General features: G+C 38.7%; 1 long non-coding RNA gene across 1 annotated transcript in view; it reads right to left on the bottom strand.

Moving 5' to 3' along the window:
• Positions 1 to 42: 42 nt before the first annotated feature.
• The window catches only part of LOC110366728, a 66,298-nt gene continuing 49,689 nt past the window's right edge, over positions 43 to 16,651 (bottom strand). Inside the window, exon 2 of the long non-coding RNA XR_004933126.1 lies at positions 43 to 782. This is a non-coding gene — a long non-coding RNA (uncharacterized LOC110366728). The remainder of the gene's footprint in view (positions 783 to 16,651) is intronic.

The raw sequence follows: 16,651 nt of genomic DNA, 5'->3' as shown, positions 1-16,651 counted from the left end.
CCAGCGCTGAAATAAATGATATTTTTCTTTAAAAAAAAAAAAAAAAAAAAAGCCTAAAGAGAAAAATCTAGAGTAAGAAATAAAAGTTTTTGTTTTGCTTTAATTTAGCAAAATGAACTAATTGAAACTTCAGATATGAGGAGAAAAGTACTAAATTATATCCATTCTTTGTAGTTGTACAGTAGCACAAAACAGCTATAATAGAAACAAAAAAGACAGTGTCTTGGACACAAAAATAGTTTTAAACCATACATTTTAATATGCTAGGATCAAATGTTATTACTTTTAGAGGATATAAGATAAAACACCAATCTAATACTAAAAAAAGTTTGACTTTACACTAGAAATGTAAAAAATGTTAAAATCCGAGTAACAGTTTGAGAGATGTTGCCCATTTTTCCCACAAATCATTGCCAGTAACTCTAAATAATTCCCCAACAGTATATTTTTGGTCCCAAAATTGAAAAATTATTTAGGTTTAAGGTTAGAAAAATAAAAATAAATCAGGAGCAATACCTGCAGAGCAGAAAACCAAAAGAAAAGTAAAGAAAAAACAATTCAGTTTATAATAATAATAAAAAACATTTCAACCAAACCACACAAACTCTGATAATATTTAGAGGGTATGAAATCAAAAGATCAGTTCTTCCACTTTTAATGAGATCCCAAGCCGTTCATCCAGATCCAGACCTAAAGGACTCCTCCTCCCTGAAGGTCCCTCACTGCTGGAGCTCCCTGATCCTTCAGCACCTGGACTCACCTGGACGGACGACGAAGCAGAGCTGCTGGAAACAAAAAGAGAGGATGTTTAACTGGCTGATGGACTAAAAACCCCTCACTGCATCAACTGGAGTTTCATCAGACAGATGGACGCTTAAAGGTTCTGGTCCCAACAGGTGAGCAATAACCCTTTGTGGTGTGGTATCCTGTCTGACCATTCAACATGCTATAGTCTGTAATGGTTAAACGAATTATTCTGATATGTAAAAAATGTTCATAGACAGATTTATTAAGGGGTCTGGTTTAGGAATCAAGAATCAGTTCCTTCATTTGGCCACATGGTGGCAGTAGAGCAAGGTATAAGCAGGACAGTCATTGGTTGTGATGAGGGAACACAAAAGTCTACACACCTGTTAAATAGCAGATTTTTCTCATGTAAAAACATGAAAGCACAATAAATCATTTTAGATAATCATTTAGGGAGAAAACAAAAATTAATCTATACTCCATTAAAGCATCACGCAGACTTTTTAGTGATCTATCAGCATGGATAATGTTAAGGCGGGAATATTTGTCCTCTCCTTCTACGTGGGTACGTCTCCTGTGCTAGGTCCTCTTCTTGGATTCGGGTCTGGATTCTGGCCGGGTCATTCCTAAGCTTCAATGTTCGGACACTGAAACCTCATATTCGGACGTGCGCTTTGTGTTTTTGTCGTTCTGGAAGATGAAGTCCCTCCTGATCTTCAGATTTCTGGCAGGATCCTACAGGTTTTGTGCCAACATTGATCAGTAACTGTTCAGATTTCTCCTCCCCCAGCAGATGAGAAACGGGCACAAACTCACAATGCTGCCACTACCGTGCTTCATTGTGAGTTTGGCAGTTTTTTTAACAGCGTTGTTTCATGGTGACTTTAAATATGTTTTTGCAAATAGTATCAGGACTTTGCCGTCTTTCTCTATAAAAACTGGTTTGCAAAACATACAAAGAAACAAAGTTCTTGCAGGTCCTTTAATGTTGTAGTAGGTCAAGTGGACTTCAAACAATTTTAATCGATCCGGCGTGAAAATTGTACAACCCAGAGTCAAATTCCTCGAAACAAGCATTATAAGAATATGTTCACTCTTGCTGCAGGATTTTGGAGCAAGTTGTTCAAATTATCCTGGATATGACAAATCCGTAAGTTACTTCAGTCAGGTTATGTTTAGGAGAAGATCTTCATAGTTTTGGTTGTTAGGTAGATTACACATCCCTGCTTTAGAGACATATTAAAAAAAAAAAAAAAAAAAAAAAAACGGAAAAAGAGCCAGACCATCACACTGCCACCACCATGTTTGACTTTGGCCTGATGTTTTTCTGGAATGCTGAGATACAGTAGGTCTACGTTTGTCTCCTCAGTCCACAGAATATTTTCTGGTGATCAGAACATTTTGTAACTAATGTGGGACGGGCCTTTGTGTTCTTTTGGGTCAGAAGAGGTTTTGGCCTTGGGACCTTTTCAGCCCGGTCTCTTACTGCTGGATCATGCACCCTGACCTTAACCAGGGGAAGTCGTGGCTTCAGTGCTTTAGACGTTGTTCTGGGTTTTCGTTGATCTCCTGGATGAGTCATTGATGCATTCTTGGAGTAATTTTGGTAGACCGACTACCTTTGGCCAGGTTCCCACAGTTCCAGGTTTTTCCCATTTGTGGATAATATTTCTCACTGTGATTCACTGGAGTTCTCAAACCTTATAAATTACTTTGTAATCCTTTCCAGACTAGTACATGGAAATTACTTTGTTTCTTATCTGTTCTTGAATGTCTTTGGATCAGGGTTTATGTTTTGCTTTTTGAGATTTCATATCCTACTTCGTGTTGTCAGAGAGGTTCTATTTAAGTGATTTCTGATCCTACAGATCGGGCAGTAATCAGGACTGTGTGTGGTTTGTGACATTTAAATCAGCTTCCCAAACATGTAGTATATAAAACAGTTAATCCATGACTTAACAAGGGCCTGACTATTATTAATGTTTAAAGTAATACTGGTATTATATTAGAGTTTAGATCAATTTTTCCTTTTGCATTCATGTATACATTATCATTATCAGTAGTAGTATTGTTCAACTACATAAACAGTTTGCTACTCAGCTGCAGATAAACCAGATCTTCAGGTGCAATTGCCAACATTCGTACATGTATAAATACATGTTTGTTATCACAGTGCACCGTAATCTAGCCACCAAACCCAAATTAAAAAAGGGACTCTCACAGGATTTACTGCCAGATAGGCTAAACTCAGTTTTCCCTGGATTCAGATGTAGAAAGCGTATTTCAGTAATGGAAATAATGTCTTCAAGAGAAACATGTAATGTCAAAAGAGGTTGAGGCTGATGATCAGCTTCCTCAACTCTCATAAAATAATAAAGCTAGAGATCTTTATCATGAACTAGAGGACTGCGATAAAGAGAGAACAGAACAGATCCAAGTTCAGAACCCTGTGGAACTTTTTCGAACTTACACATACTTTTTTTGTTCTTCCATTCATCCTTCTTGTACAGATGAACTAACCACTCCAGAACTATGTACTTAAACCATGGCACATAGTTTTTTTTGGTTGTTTTTAAATATTTTCTTAATAAATTATATAGATAAATCTGCATAACAAGTATTATTCAATGAAAAGTTATACTGTTTTTGCGTATTCATTATTTTAGTTCAGATGTTCTGTTGGAAGACCTTTGCTAAATTGGACAGATCATGAAACAAAAATGACTCCAATCAGATGATAATGACCATAAAGACAAATACCCTACTCTAGTTAAATTAATTTAAAGCTCTAGTTTAAACTGCTGAGTCCAGTTAAAACCAAACTAAAATTGTGTTGTCCGTGTACTGAAATGTCTTATACAAATAAATTTGCCTTACCTTGCCTAAAATTGCAATTTGATTTTGAGGAAAAATTTAAATTTTAATAATTCTAAAGCTATGCTGAGGAAATTCATGCAACCCGACCAGGGCTTGATTTACGAGTGGGCCAGAGCCGCTTCGGTGCTCCATCCACAAAAATGTTATTTTACTCATAAAAATTATTGTATATTGATAGGTAGGCCTACACAAAGTATGGTGGGTTTAAAAGGTCCCCTGCATGCGGCTCCATGTTGTTCCCTAAATAGATGTATAATTACTTCATCATTTTCAATACACTAGTAACAATAGTATTGTTACTATTTAAAACCTCGCCTCATATAGGCATATGCGTTTTATATAAAGTACAAAGTTTGCAAAAAATATATTTACAAAACTAAAAAACAACAAAACAAACACAGCAAAAAAATCTGTGGGTCCCCCAAAACTCCTAAACTTTCAGCCTCAGAATCCTTAGAATTACCAGAACTGTCCAAAAAAGCACAATTTGCCACAAGATTAACACAAAACAACAAAACCACAAGTAAAAGGGGGGAAAAGCCTGTAAAGAAGCAAGTATATTCATAGCAGGATGATATTGAGTATTTATCTAAAAAACAACAGGGGACGGAGCGTTCAGAAGCCCTGAAGCCTCACAGTTGGTACAAAGCTCCTCGTTATATATCGTTATATCTCCATATAAATAAAAATTTAGTTTTTTCGTCCTATATGAAGGTCCTCGGACCAAAACGTTCTGCTGGGAACAGACTCGGATTTAAAACCTGGGCAAAGAGAGACCTTCAGGTCCTGCAGAATCTTGCTGTACTGCTGTCGGCCTGCAGGTGGCAGCAGAAGCTCTTTGAAGGTTCATAGAAAATATATAAAGTGTAATTCAAAGAGTTTATGAAGCAGATAAACACTGGCCAGTCGTTGCAGGAAACCAACAGAGGTTTGCACGGTAATACTTGCTGAGCTGAGAGCTTCTGGTTGTGCTATGTCAGAGATCAGATTCTTCTGTCTGGATGCCAAAAAGGAGGCGAGACATCTGCTTAGCTGTGAAATCTATCCTCACCTTTGCTTCTTTTCCTTCACCTGTACAGTCCTATCCCTGCATTTTGTATGCATTAGGAAAGAGAGGTGCTGAGCAGTTTCAGAAGTTTGATCTTGGAAGGTCTCAGAGCTGGAAGTTCTGTTGAGTGATGGAGGAAACAGGAGCTGATCAGGTGGAAAGATCTCAGGCAAACAGTTGCTCAGGGGGTGATGGTGCCAGTTTCAGAGTGGAAACGAGGAAAAGAACTAAATGTGACAAATTGTAAAAGAAAGAAAAGGAGGATGTTTGTCGGTCATCTTACATAACGCAGCCTCTCCATCCTGACAGCTGCTAGAAATATTAAACTAACAAACATCAACCCGGAAGGATTTTACTCCAAACTTCCTCCTCATCCAGAACCGGAACACGTGGCAGGATTGGGCTCCTCTCTGACAGAGGTTGTTAGAGTCTGTCTGCAGCTGTCCCACCTCATGGTCCCCAGAGGAGACGATGGACAGCCAGCGTCCAGCCGGAGAGGCAAACGCGTTTTTATCTTCAGCGGCTAAAATTAACCATCAGCTGTGATCAGAGCAGCTTTCTTCATAAATCCCGAATACTGAGATAGTTACTGAAGGTTCGGCTCAAATATAAAGTACAAGGACATCCAGCTACACGTTCTGATCCAAACAGCAACATCAGCTTTTTGATGCTGCAGAAAACATGATGGTAAACTAGCAATATCTAATATTTATCAAATTGAAGCAATTGGTAATTTTTTACTGTACCAAATCTTTATTTTTTCATTATTGATTCTTATCAATTTATTTACTTTAATTAATGAAACTCAAAAATAAAAAGGATCTCAGCTGAAACTGGAAAACCTTACTTTATAAATCGAGAAGACCTTGCAAAAAAAAAACAGCAATTGTTTCTGTGATTTAAATATTGTATTTGAAAATAGCTAAATTTAAAGATTAATGATGAAACAAAATGCATTTGCAGTCATTTCATATTATTTTACCCAAATTTAAAATAAAATAATTCCCCCCTCATCTTTAACACTGAAACTTTTTGATATATATATATATATATATATATATATATATATATATATATATATTGATAGATTATCCATCTATCAATCTATATACACTGCTCAAAAAAAATCAAAGGGCCATCTTTTTATCCAGGATAATATCAAGTCAGTCCTTCTGGAGTATTGTGGTCAGTTCAGCCGTACACGGGGTTGTTAATCAGCGTCGGCTGTTCTGGAGTTAATTAAATTGCACTAAAGGGGTAAATGAGACGACCCAAAAGCAGAATGGTTTTGCAGATAGAGGCCACAGACATTTTTTTTCACCTCATTTTAGACACACCAGGGGTAGCACGAGGAGATACCTAGACTCTAAAGAGGTTACTCAGGCAGTCCATATCACCAGGATGGCACATCTGTCTTTGCCAGGAGGTTTGCTGTCTCCCAGCACAGTCTGAAGAGCATGGAGGAGATTCCAGGAGACAGGCAGCTAGGGCCGTTGTCTAGCTCTCCTATCCCATCAGCAGGACGGGGATCTGCTTCTTTGTGCAAGGAGGAAAAGGAGGAGTTCTGCCAGAAGCCTACAAAGTGACCTCCAGCGGGTCACTGCTGTGAATTTCTCTGACAAAACATTAGAAATAGGCTTCACGAGGGAGGCCTTAGACCCCAATGTCCCTTTGGTGGGCCCTGTGCTCACTGTCCGGTGTAGGTACCCGATCGGCTCGGGGGGCCTGCGCTTCCCAATGACGTCAATTATATGGCAACCCCACTCAAACAAACTACATTACGCCCGCGGTCTCCATTTGTTACAGATCAATTTTATTTTGTTAATTTACGGTTATTTTCCAGTAACTTAATCGAGGCATGAAAACTTTTAACATCTTTTTGGAACGCTTCTGGGGTAGTCTGACAATTTAATCAGTAATTTTGCAGGATCAAAGTTACATCTTAAGAGAAATTTCCTTCTTCCAATTAAAAAAAAAAAAGTTGTGAAGGGAAACTAAACCATAAACTCTCTTGATTTTTAATAAAAGTCTGCAGCCATTTTAATTTTATCACGGCATTCATCACTTTAAAATCAATAACATTTATTCCTCCTTTTTCTACTGATATGTCGTTTTTTCTGATCACATGTTTTTTATTATTCCAGATGAAATTGTGACAATATTCTTCCAAAAATTGAGCCACTGTCAAATATTTGTTGATTTTTTTGTAAAATGGCTTGAATATTTGAATATTTCATTTTCAGTGTGGTCCTTGCTAATCGTTATACCTAAATATTTTACCTAATTTTTATCAATTAAAGTGGGTTGATTATTTTGAATTGCTAAGATTTCACATTTTTCTACGTTCATCTTTAAGCCTGAAGCTTTTGAGAAAAAAGAAACCGCTAAATTAACCTAATAAAACTGATTCGTTACAAATGCAGACCGCGGGCTCAATGTAGTTTGTTTGAGTGGCGTTGCCATAATGTGACGTCATCGGGAGGCGCAGGGACCATGGAGAATTTCTTTGTAAAATTGTCCGTTTACAAACCGCAATCCCGCTCTGGAATAAAACCTACACCCCGCTATAATTACTTTAGTAAGTTGTCCAGACCAATCACAATGTTTTGCGTAAATGTGCAAACGCTAAACCAATCATGTATAGTGACGTCATCAGAAGGCGCAGGACCCGAGTCGATCTGACCACCTGAGCCGATCTGGTACCTACATTGGCACCATGGAGCTCGACTGGCCTTTGCCAGAGATCACCGGTATTGTGAGGTTAGGAACTGGCGATCAGTTTTTTTCACAGGTCAAAGCAGGTTCAGTCTGAGCTCAAGTGACTGATGTGAAAGGGTTTGGAGAATGATATGCTGCCTCCAACATTGTTCAGCATGATGGTCTTCGTGGTGGATCAGTGCTGGTCTGGGGAGGCATTTCTATGGCGGGACACACAGACCTGTACAGGATAAACGATGACACCCTGGCTGCCATTAGGTATCTGGATGAAATCCTCAGACACCTTCTCAGACCCTTCGTTGGTCCAGTGGGTCCTGGGTTCCTCCCGGTGGATAGAGAGTGAGAGTATGCAAGCAGTTCATGGAGAAGGAAGGGATTGCTATAATTCACTGGCCTCCATGCTCCCCTGACCCAAACCCAGCAGAAAATCTCTGGGGCAACAGGTTTAGGTCCATCCAATGCCAGCTAGTGGTATTTTAGGCTGTCCTGGAGCGGAGTGATGTCCTGATCAGGAGCTGAGAGTAGATACCTCAGGACACCCTCTGTCATCTCATAATGTCGCCAGGCATGCAAATCAGGCTCCTGGGGTCCACCCAAACTACTGGGGACCATTTCAACAAATTTGACTGCAGTGTCAGTTTTCCAGTTTCACTTCCTTGATGACTTCGGATTAATCCCCTCTGTGAATTGATCATTTTCAACAAATGATGTGGCATCCTTCCATTAATCCCCTTTCCAAGGTTTGCTCAGTTTTTGGAGACGTTTAGAAGCTTGGCTCTCTGGATAAAAAAAAAAGTGTTGAACTCCTTATAATAAGATGCTTTGGTTTTAAGTTTTAGCCTTCAGTTTAGGCAACATTTAAGTTTTTACCCTCGCTGATCTGCAGGTTATTCTCTCTGTAAAAAAAAATCAGTCTGAGTAAAATCAGCAGCAGACCGGTGAATGAGGAGTCTCTGCAGAGCGTTTTTCAGTCTGTGTTTCATTCGGTCGCTGTTATTCAAGGAGGCGCGATGAATTACAAACACGCAGCCTTAAACTGCCTGAGCAGCTGCTTAGCAACAGGATTACAATAACATGTTGTTTACACAGCTCCTGTAGGTGACAGGCTTTGTGCAGCGCCCCCTGCTGGGTGAAACCTCTGAAGGTTTACGATCCCTCCCAGGCTCTTTCTATTAATCAGCTATTTTTACAACTTATATTAAAGTAAAATCGAACATATATCAGAGGAAGGTGTCCATTTCTTGGTTAAAGACGGACTGAATTCCACCTATTGGCTCTTAGCTATTTGTCACCGTGGCAACAGCAGGAACTCCAACCTGATTGGCAGGTTGGAGTTTGAGTTTTCAGGTGGACCTCGAGGCTGCAGGACATTTTTATGGTTATTGATGCTCTCAAACACCAATGTTTTGGATCCCATCAACTGTGGAGGAGGTCTAAAACAGGAGGTTTGGACAAAAACAAGATTTTAACGCTATTAAGTTTATTTTGCAAATCTAGAAGTGAGAAAAATTAAACCAAGGAGCTTCTTTTCAGAAAAAAAAGTTTTGAGAATGATACATGCATCCTGTATCTACTCCAAACTCCAATTAATACCCATGGTATCCACTATATCTCGTACATTTATATGACTTCTCATAACAGGGAACAAATAACATAATTTCTGCTTTTGTAACATAAGCTGCCCAAGTAAAGTCCTGCCTAACATGTGCCATTTTTAGCATAATGTTATGGAAATGTCAGCTCCAGGCTGACTTTTCCATTGCAGTTTGTTGAAGGTTTATTTCTAAGTCAAGTTATAGAGATGCTGTGTGTTTAAATTATGTATTTATTATATTCCTGTATTGATTTTGAGGGCAACAGTTGGGTCTCTAAGGTTATTGCTGATGTCTTTGATGCCAAAATTCCTGGTTTTATGAATAGATTCACACAAATGATGATGCTTTTGATGCAAATGGAGACATGAGAGGCACTGAGAGGAGCAATAAACTGGATGAATGACGATAACGAGGTGAGACAACAGCAGGGCAGTGAAGCAAGGAGGGCAGATAACAGAAGGATCTGACAAGGAATGAAAGAAAGCAACAGGCTTAAAACTGCTGTGGAGGTGATCGCTGACATGGGAACTGGGTCAAATTGGATCAAAGCTAAAGAGTACTCCAAAATAAAAGCCTAAAGTCAACACATGAAGAAGAGTATACAAGAAGGAACCAAAAACCCTGTTTTTATTGTGTCATGACACATGAAATTATACAGGAAAGGTGTACTTTCTTCTTAGCATGACCGTAAAGTTGCTTCCAGTGAGTGATCGACCAAAAGCAGCCAGAAAACTGTAAAACTGTTGCTCCTTTATTCTGTTCAAAACCAGTCAGAACAAAAGCAAGCTGGTTAAGCAGCCAGATGTTCAGAATTTCAAATGTAAAATGCATCACATTAAAACAGGCATCTTTCTCCCCGGGAAGCACCTTTCTTTAACTCTGCTCTTTAAAGAAAATCATTGGTTGTGAGAAGAAAATGCATCTAATTTCTGTCTGTGAAATCATCTCCATCAATCAGTTTTAACCCACTCCACTTCTGCCTGCGCTCCCTTCCCAGGGGAAAGGTCTATTTTTAGAGCTTTACTACACAAACTGTGCAGCCATGCTTAAAGATGCCAGCTGATAATACCTTGCAGAATGTGCTGCAGTGAAGCCAAGCTCGACAAAACGCAGCGAGCGGCTTTATGACCGACACGCAGCAGACAGCTGGTTACGCTGCTGCTGTTTACAGCTCGGATCACTGGCCGTGAGCTCGTCCTGTTGCAGCTCATCGCTTCAGACTGCCGGATCGTCTCGTGTCTTTAGCACCTCTGACCTGAGATCAGTCCGAGTCTCTGACTGGACGGCAACATCCAGCATCGACGAGTGTCCAAAAACCCTTCCTGAACTGATGCTGCGTGTTACAGAAAACATCTGGATCAGCCTCTGATTTCAGCTCTTATAGCTAAACAACACCGTCCTGTTATCTATGGTGCTTTTGTTGCCATAAATCCAAATAAAAGCCAGAAAAACATTAATAAATCTGAAAATCGTATTGAAAAATGTACAAAAGGCCTGTAAAAGATGCAAACAACATGGAATTAATTTAAACAGAACACAAAACGAGTGCAACAGGATAAAATAGGAGAAATAAAAACGTGTAAAAGCTGTGAATCAATTATAACCAGATACATGAAGACAAAAAGTTCTCATAAAAATAATTGTAAGACAACACAAATTAAATTAAATTACCCTTAGAGACATGAAACAAGTTTTAGAATATAACAAAAGCATTAAAAAAGACAAACACAGTTTGGTAATTATTTGGAAGAGCAATGGAACTACTATCAAAACAGACTGAGCAATATTTACACAAGTAATAGAAAGACAACTAAAATGCAACAAAGAGAAACAAAATCGCACAAATCACCCACGAAACCACAAAACGCACAAACACCAAGGATTTCTCATACAACAACTACGCAAGACTTAAAACAAGCAAAAAGAGTGATTCAGAGCCGGCCTGAAGCACAAGCAAACAAAGCTGCAGCTTAGGGCCACATGACCAGCAGGGACTGACATTAGCGTTTATACCCTCCTACAGGAAAAGTCGAAAGTTGTGTTTGTTTTCATCGCAGGGGAAGAAATAGTTTGAAAAGTGAGAAAACCGATGTCCGTTTTCATGAACAAGGCAAATCTATCTCTGCGAGTAGTCGACAGTTTTCCATGTTTGGTTGTAAACACATTGCTACGCTGACTTAAAGTGCTCACAGCCCTTAAAAATGTTCACACTTTCTCACATTACAACAACCAACTTCAATGGATTTTACTGTGTCTTGTATTTAATATTGTGTCCTGTTCTTATATAGGTCTGGATTTTGACCAAACCATTGCAGCACATTAATGTAGTTTGATCTAAACCAGTGGTTCTCAACCCTGTTGTTTTAGATTACTCTCTGCTCTAACACCTGATTTAGATGATTGCTTTATATCCTCGGCCTGCGATCAAGTGCAACAACAGAGTAGGGAGTCCTGAGGACCAGGGCTCAAAAACACTGATATAAGTTGTACTGTTGTGGCTCTGGCTGCATGATTAGGGTGGTTGTCCGGTTGGAAGGTGAACCTCCACCTCAGTCTCAGGTCTTCTGCAGCCTCTGTTTTTTTTTTACCATGATTGTCCTAAATTTAGTTCCATCCATCTCTCAACTCTGACCAGTTTCCATATCGCTGCTGAAGAAACATGCCCCACAGCATGATGCAGCCATCACCATGTTTGTCACATGAAGATGGTGTATTCAGGGTTAAATGCAGTATTATGCATATGGATATTTGCACCGTGGCTATAAAACGTTTATTTGCCGTCTCATCTGACCAGAGCACATTCTTTCAGGTGTTTCCCGAGCCCCCTACAAGTAAGCTATAAACATTCTTTCAACAATGGTTTTCTTCTTTCCACTATTCCTTAGTCACTGGTCTCCATGATGCTGTTTGTTCACTGATGCTCTCCAACAAGTATTTGATCTAAGCTAAGATGCTGTGAATAAAGGCTTCCACTCGCCGTTATCTTTAATATATTTGAGAGTTTATATATATATATATATTCATTAAGCAAACAGCTGGATCTATAGTCCAATTGGTCTGGAGGTCGGAGGGATTTGACTTTATTGGTAATGCTACAAAGACATCCAAAATATCCCCAGTATGAAGAGAAAAATTATGAAGTATCGCTGGGGCTCTGATGCATCGGTGAGTCGGTTCACAGTTTCCTCAGGGAGCTCAATATGTAATTTGATGTAATCAGGAGCATTCATTTATCAGCTTCAGGTCAGATCGTTTGGATTTTGGAAGAAAATCTCTCAGGAACAATATTCTATAATTCCCGAAGCTGTGTGCCTCCAGTTCATGAGTAATGTTCAGGGGTACATTTATACTCAGAGTGAACAAATTCAATAATTAAACAGTTTGAGACGACAGTTTAATATCCATCCTGACAGGAGTTGTTTCACTCTTAGAGTCAGAGAGTTTATCTAGATACGAGGACAGGAGGCGAATCTTCGCTATTCCTCAGCCTGCAACTGCACGTGGTGAGGAAAAGCCAGAAATCTCTTCTGAAGTCAGGGCTTCTACATATTTTCCAAATTCCAGACTTTTCCAAACTCAAAATACCAGATATCCCATCTCATTTAGTTTTATTAACATTGTTAATCACTAGTACCATGCATGGTCCTAGTCCGGCTGAGTGGATACAGAAAAAAAACAGAAAAAAACATGCGTTTGCACCAGAATATCATTGGAGCTATTTGTTTTGTGGGCAAGGTGCAGAAATGGATCAGATTGCAGGTGAGAAATAGAGCTCAAGTATTAAAGCCTGAAGGTTCTCAATCAAACCAAAGTCACTTAAACCAAAGCTTGATGTGGACGATGAACCAAAGATGACCCGGAGAAGGGTGCAAGTCCTACTGATAAGAATATTATTTACTATATTTGTTCTTTTGGCATGTCAGGCTGGTGTGTAGAAAGCTGTCAAAGCCACTTGATGACCTTGAAATCCCCATCTTCGCTGAAGTTCTGTTAGGTTTTACATATTTACCATGTTTTCTTTAAATGACCACCATTCCTGTTTTTCAGGGGAAGATTGATGAACCTCACTAAACCACCATTACTGCCATCACCCTCCTCTTCCTGTCCTGCTTCTCTCCTCTAGTGAAGAAAAACAACAAAGGTTGGATGAAAAGAAAAAAAAAACTTAATGGGAAACCCGGCTTACACAAGGACTCCCTGACTGATTATTACAGAGCAGAGACTCTGAGGTACGACTCAAACCTTACTTGAATCATCAGCTACGTCCTGCATATACTTAGATGTTGTTTGGGAGGTATCTCCTGTTGCTGTAGAGAAAAACAACTCGTTAAGTGCTGTCTGTATATTGCATATCATATAAAAAACCAAATCATGTTACTGCATGCTTGGACAGTAGAGCATGGAAACAGAAGAAATATGGGAACAACAGCAACAGCTCGCAGATAAGGTGAAGTTATTCTGTCAGATAGATGACTTTAGTTTTTTAAACTATCATACTGTATATGTTTTCTACAGAGAGGCTAACCTGGTGAATTATTTTGTAGATTTTTTTAACATGTTTTTGTTCTTATTTTTTTTGCTTGGTGAAAACAAAGCAGCTCCAGCAGGCAGCTCTGACGAAAAATGTCTGCACCAATGGGAGGAAATATCGGGGTAAAAGTGTGAAAATGCATTAAATCCAGACGTCCGATTATATCTGAATGTTCCTGTTTGGATTTCTGATCAGAATGCTGTATATCTGTTTTATCACTGACATCTACCTCAGTGTCAACTCACTGAAAACAGAAGCTTTAACACCTTAAGGACTAATTACTATCATCAACACTGCTCACATTATCTGAAATGTTCTCTAAACTGTCAATTTAATCCCAAAAACACACAAAGAAATAGACTATAAAGCTATTTCGCCCCAGTATAAGGTAGAAATTTACATGTAGAGAATAGAAATGAGCCTCAAATCTTTAGCCTGAGTGAGAAAAGCAGCTGTTTTGCACATAGTTTTGCTAGTTTTTGCATTTTTGTAAGTTTAAAAGGTGATATGGTTCTGCAGAGTGGCTTTGTCTATCCTAAAATTTAAGAAATAAGTCCAGCACACGTTTGCTATGACATTTCAATGCCTTGAATGTGGTAAAACTAGCTGGGAAATTGCAGCACTTCTTGATTATCAAATATGTGCACAAATTTGCTCCAGATTTATCATTTAAAATATACGAATATTTTGTGGAGCAAGATGAGCTGCAGGTGGAAACAAACTCTCAAGCAAATTATGATCACACATTATACTTGTTTTAGTTTCTGAACGTGCATTTCAAAATATTTGGTATTAGCAACAGATTTTAACAAAATATAAAAATAAAATTCTACTGCTTTGACTATCCCTCTGGGGAAAAGTTTACAATACTAAAATTATTTATTTTATTTTTTTAACATTTGGGAAGCGTTTTTTTGAAGATCATGTTTTAACATAAAAAATCTGCATGAATGGTCCTTGCAGGGGTCTTTTGGGATTTATTAAGATTCACATTCATGTTTTGGGCATCCATTAAACTTTTAAAAGGAGGCCATGATGATTTGCTATATTGGCACCATGTTTCTGATGTGGCGTCCATCAGATGCACCATGATCCAGGACAAGCCAGGATGGACCATGACCCAACCACGGCAGTACCACAGTGCAGCAGTATGACCTTCTGGCATGAAGCAAATTTTTGATGTAGTCCAAGACAGTTGTGTTAGGTTGAGGTCCAGGGTGGGGTGCCATTTTAAGCATATACGGCAGAATTATGGGTATAAAGCAATATAGAGTGATGCTTCCGATGTTTAGATTTGGTAAAAGTTCAGGGAATTAGTTTTAGATGTTAAAAATAGCAGGAAACCCAAATTACATAAGCACTAATAGTGTACCAGCTGCATGATCACCTTCACACTAAATGAAAGCAGTGAAACAATGGTCAACATCAGAATGTGGATGATCTTTAGCTGGTCTTGGTGATGTTTTCGGGGGTACAGTACTAACAGCATTACCTATGTTGGTGTGTGACAATTAACCAAGAGTTTTTAACAATCACAAACTTTTATTGCGAAGTTGTGATTGTTTGTTGTTGTGATGCCAGTGCACCCTTGAAGTCAAAGCAAAGCTTGGTCAATGATAAGTGAAATGGAACTTGCCACAATGGCTTCATACTAGACTACCACCCAAATTACAGCAATACCATGGTGCTGGAGAAGTCAGAATTTTAATCTGGGACAATTGAGCAAGGTTACAGTACAAGAAATAGAGCAATCATGAATGGCATTGTGGAAGGGTTGTGCTGATGCCTAGACTGGTGAACATGTTGGACTCTAGTTTTAGTTAAAAAAAATAGCATGGAAAAGCATTTTCTTTTTGCTGTGCAGCTTCCTGGTTGCCTTACTACCGAATAGAAAGACTGCATAATTGACACGAGGCAAACTATAAAATTGCTCTGCACACGCAGAAGTGTACCACAGCCCTCTCTAACCTCAGACAACAAAGACGTTGTAATGCCAGTAAAACTGAAGCTCACAGCATTAACAGAAGCGATTTTGCCTTATCTACCATCATTAAAGCAAAGTAGATGGGGAATTTTCTTTTACAAACGAGTTGTAAATCATGTCAGTGAAGTTATTTCAGGGTAACCATGAACAAATCAACATTAAAGCCCAAGTTTAAATACCTGACTTACCCAACTTAAATATATATCAGTAACTTAAAATAGTTACTGCAGACTGCAGTAGTGGTTAGTCTGGGTATGGCAAAATTTGACATGTCATATGCAACATTTATCACGCAACAGCTGCAAGATTCTGCAGAAGTTTTATCCCAAAGTTTTAATGGTAAATATTAATTTACTTTGGCTTTTTGCATAGACTTCTTCAGTCCTGGGTGTAATGATAGTGCCACCTGCAGCTTATGAGCTCAATTTTTGGAATAGCTAATGTCTAACAAATTCAAGTAAGTCAGTATTTAGACTGAAAGCCAGTTGATAAGGGATAAGAATGTAAATTTCTATTTGTGTGATTGGATTCAAGCCCTTGTTCTCATTAATGTTTAGTGTATTGCCAAACATGCGTTACTGGAACCTGCATGAATACAGACGTTCATCCACTCTGCAGCTTCTGTCCGACCAGAACTGCTGTTTTTAAAGGCACAAAAGCAGCCAAGGAGGAGTTCAGTTAGACTGAAGCACTGATGATTAACGTGTTCTGCTTACTCTAAGTGCAATAATGATGTGACGTTTCCTCTGTGAGACAGACAGCAGTAACTGTTTTCAGACTTTCACATGTTCACCCAATATAACAACTGATGTTACATCTTCATTCTTGATTTTTCAGCTGCAAATTTCTGTTCAGGTCAAGTCATTCTCATCATCTAACAAAAAAAAAAAAGCAATAGAGATTCCTCTAATGTGGATACTTTGAAATGGAAGGAGTGTATGCAAATTGCATTATTATGATTTTTTTTTTCCAGTTTTTTTAATTCCATCTGTTGATATTTATTTTTGAAGAACTTCTATTGTGATCTATTTTTGATAAAATAAATCATTAATTTTGAGAATTTGCGTCTGCGTGTGCCGTCATGGCACATCCCTTTCTGTTTCTTGATTGCATTTTAATATGGCATTGACATTTTCTTGAGCGTGTAAGAC

This window comes from Fundulus heteroclitus, chromosome 17, assembly GCF_011125445.2.
Source record: "Fundulus heteroclitus isolate FHET01 chromosome 17, MU-UCD_Fhet_4.1, whole genome shotgun sequence".
Classification (NCBI taxonomy): Eukaryota; Metazoa; Chordata; class Actinopteri; order Cyprinodontiformes; family Fundulidae; genus Fundulus; species Fundulus heteroclitus.
This window is presented reverse-complemented; position numbering and strand designations above follow the sequence as displayed.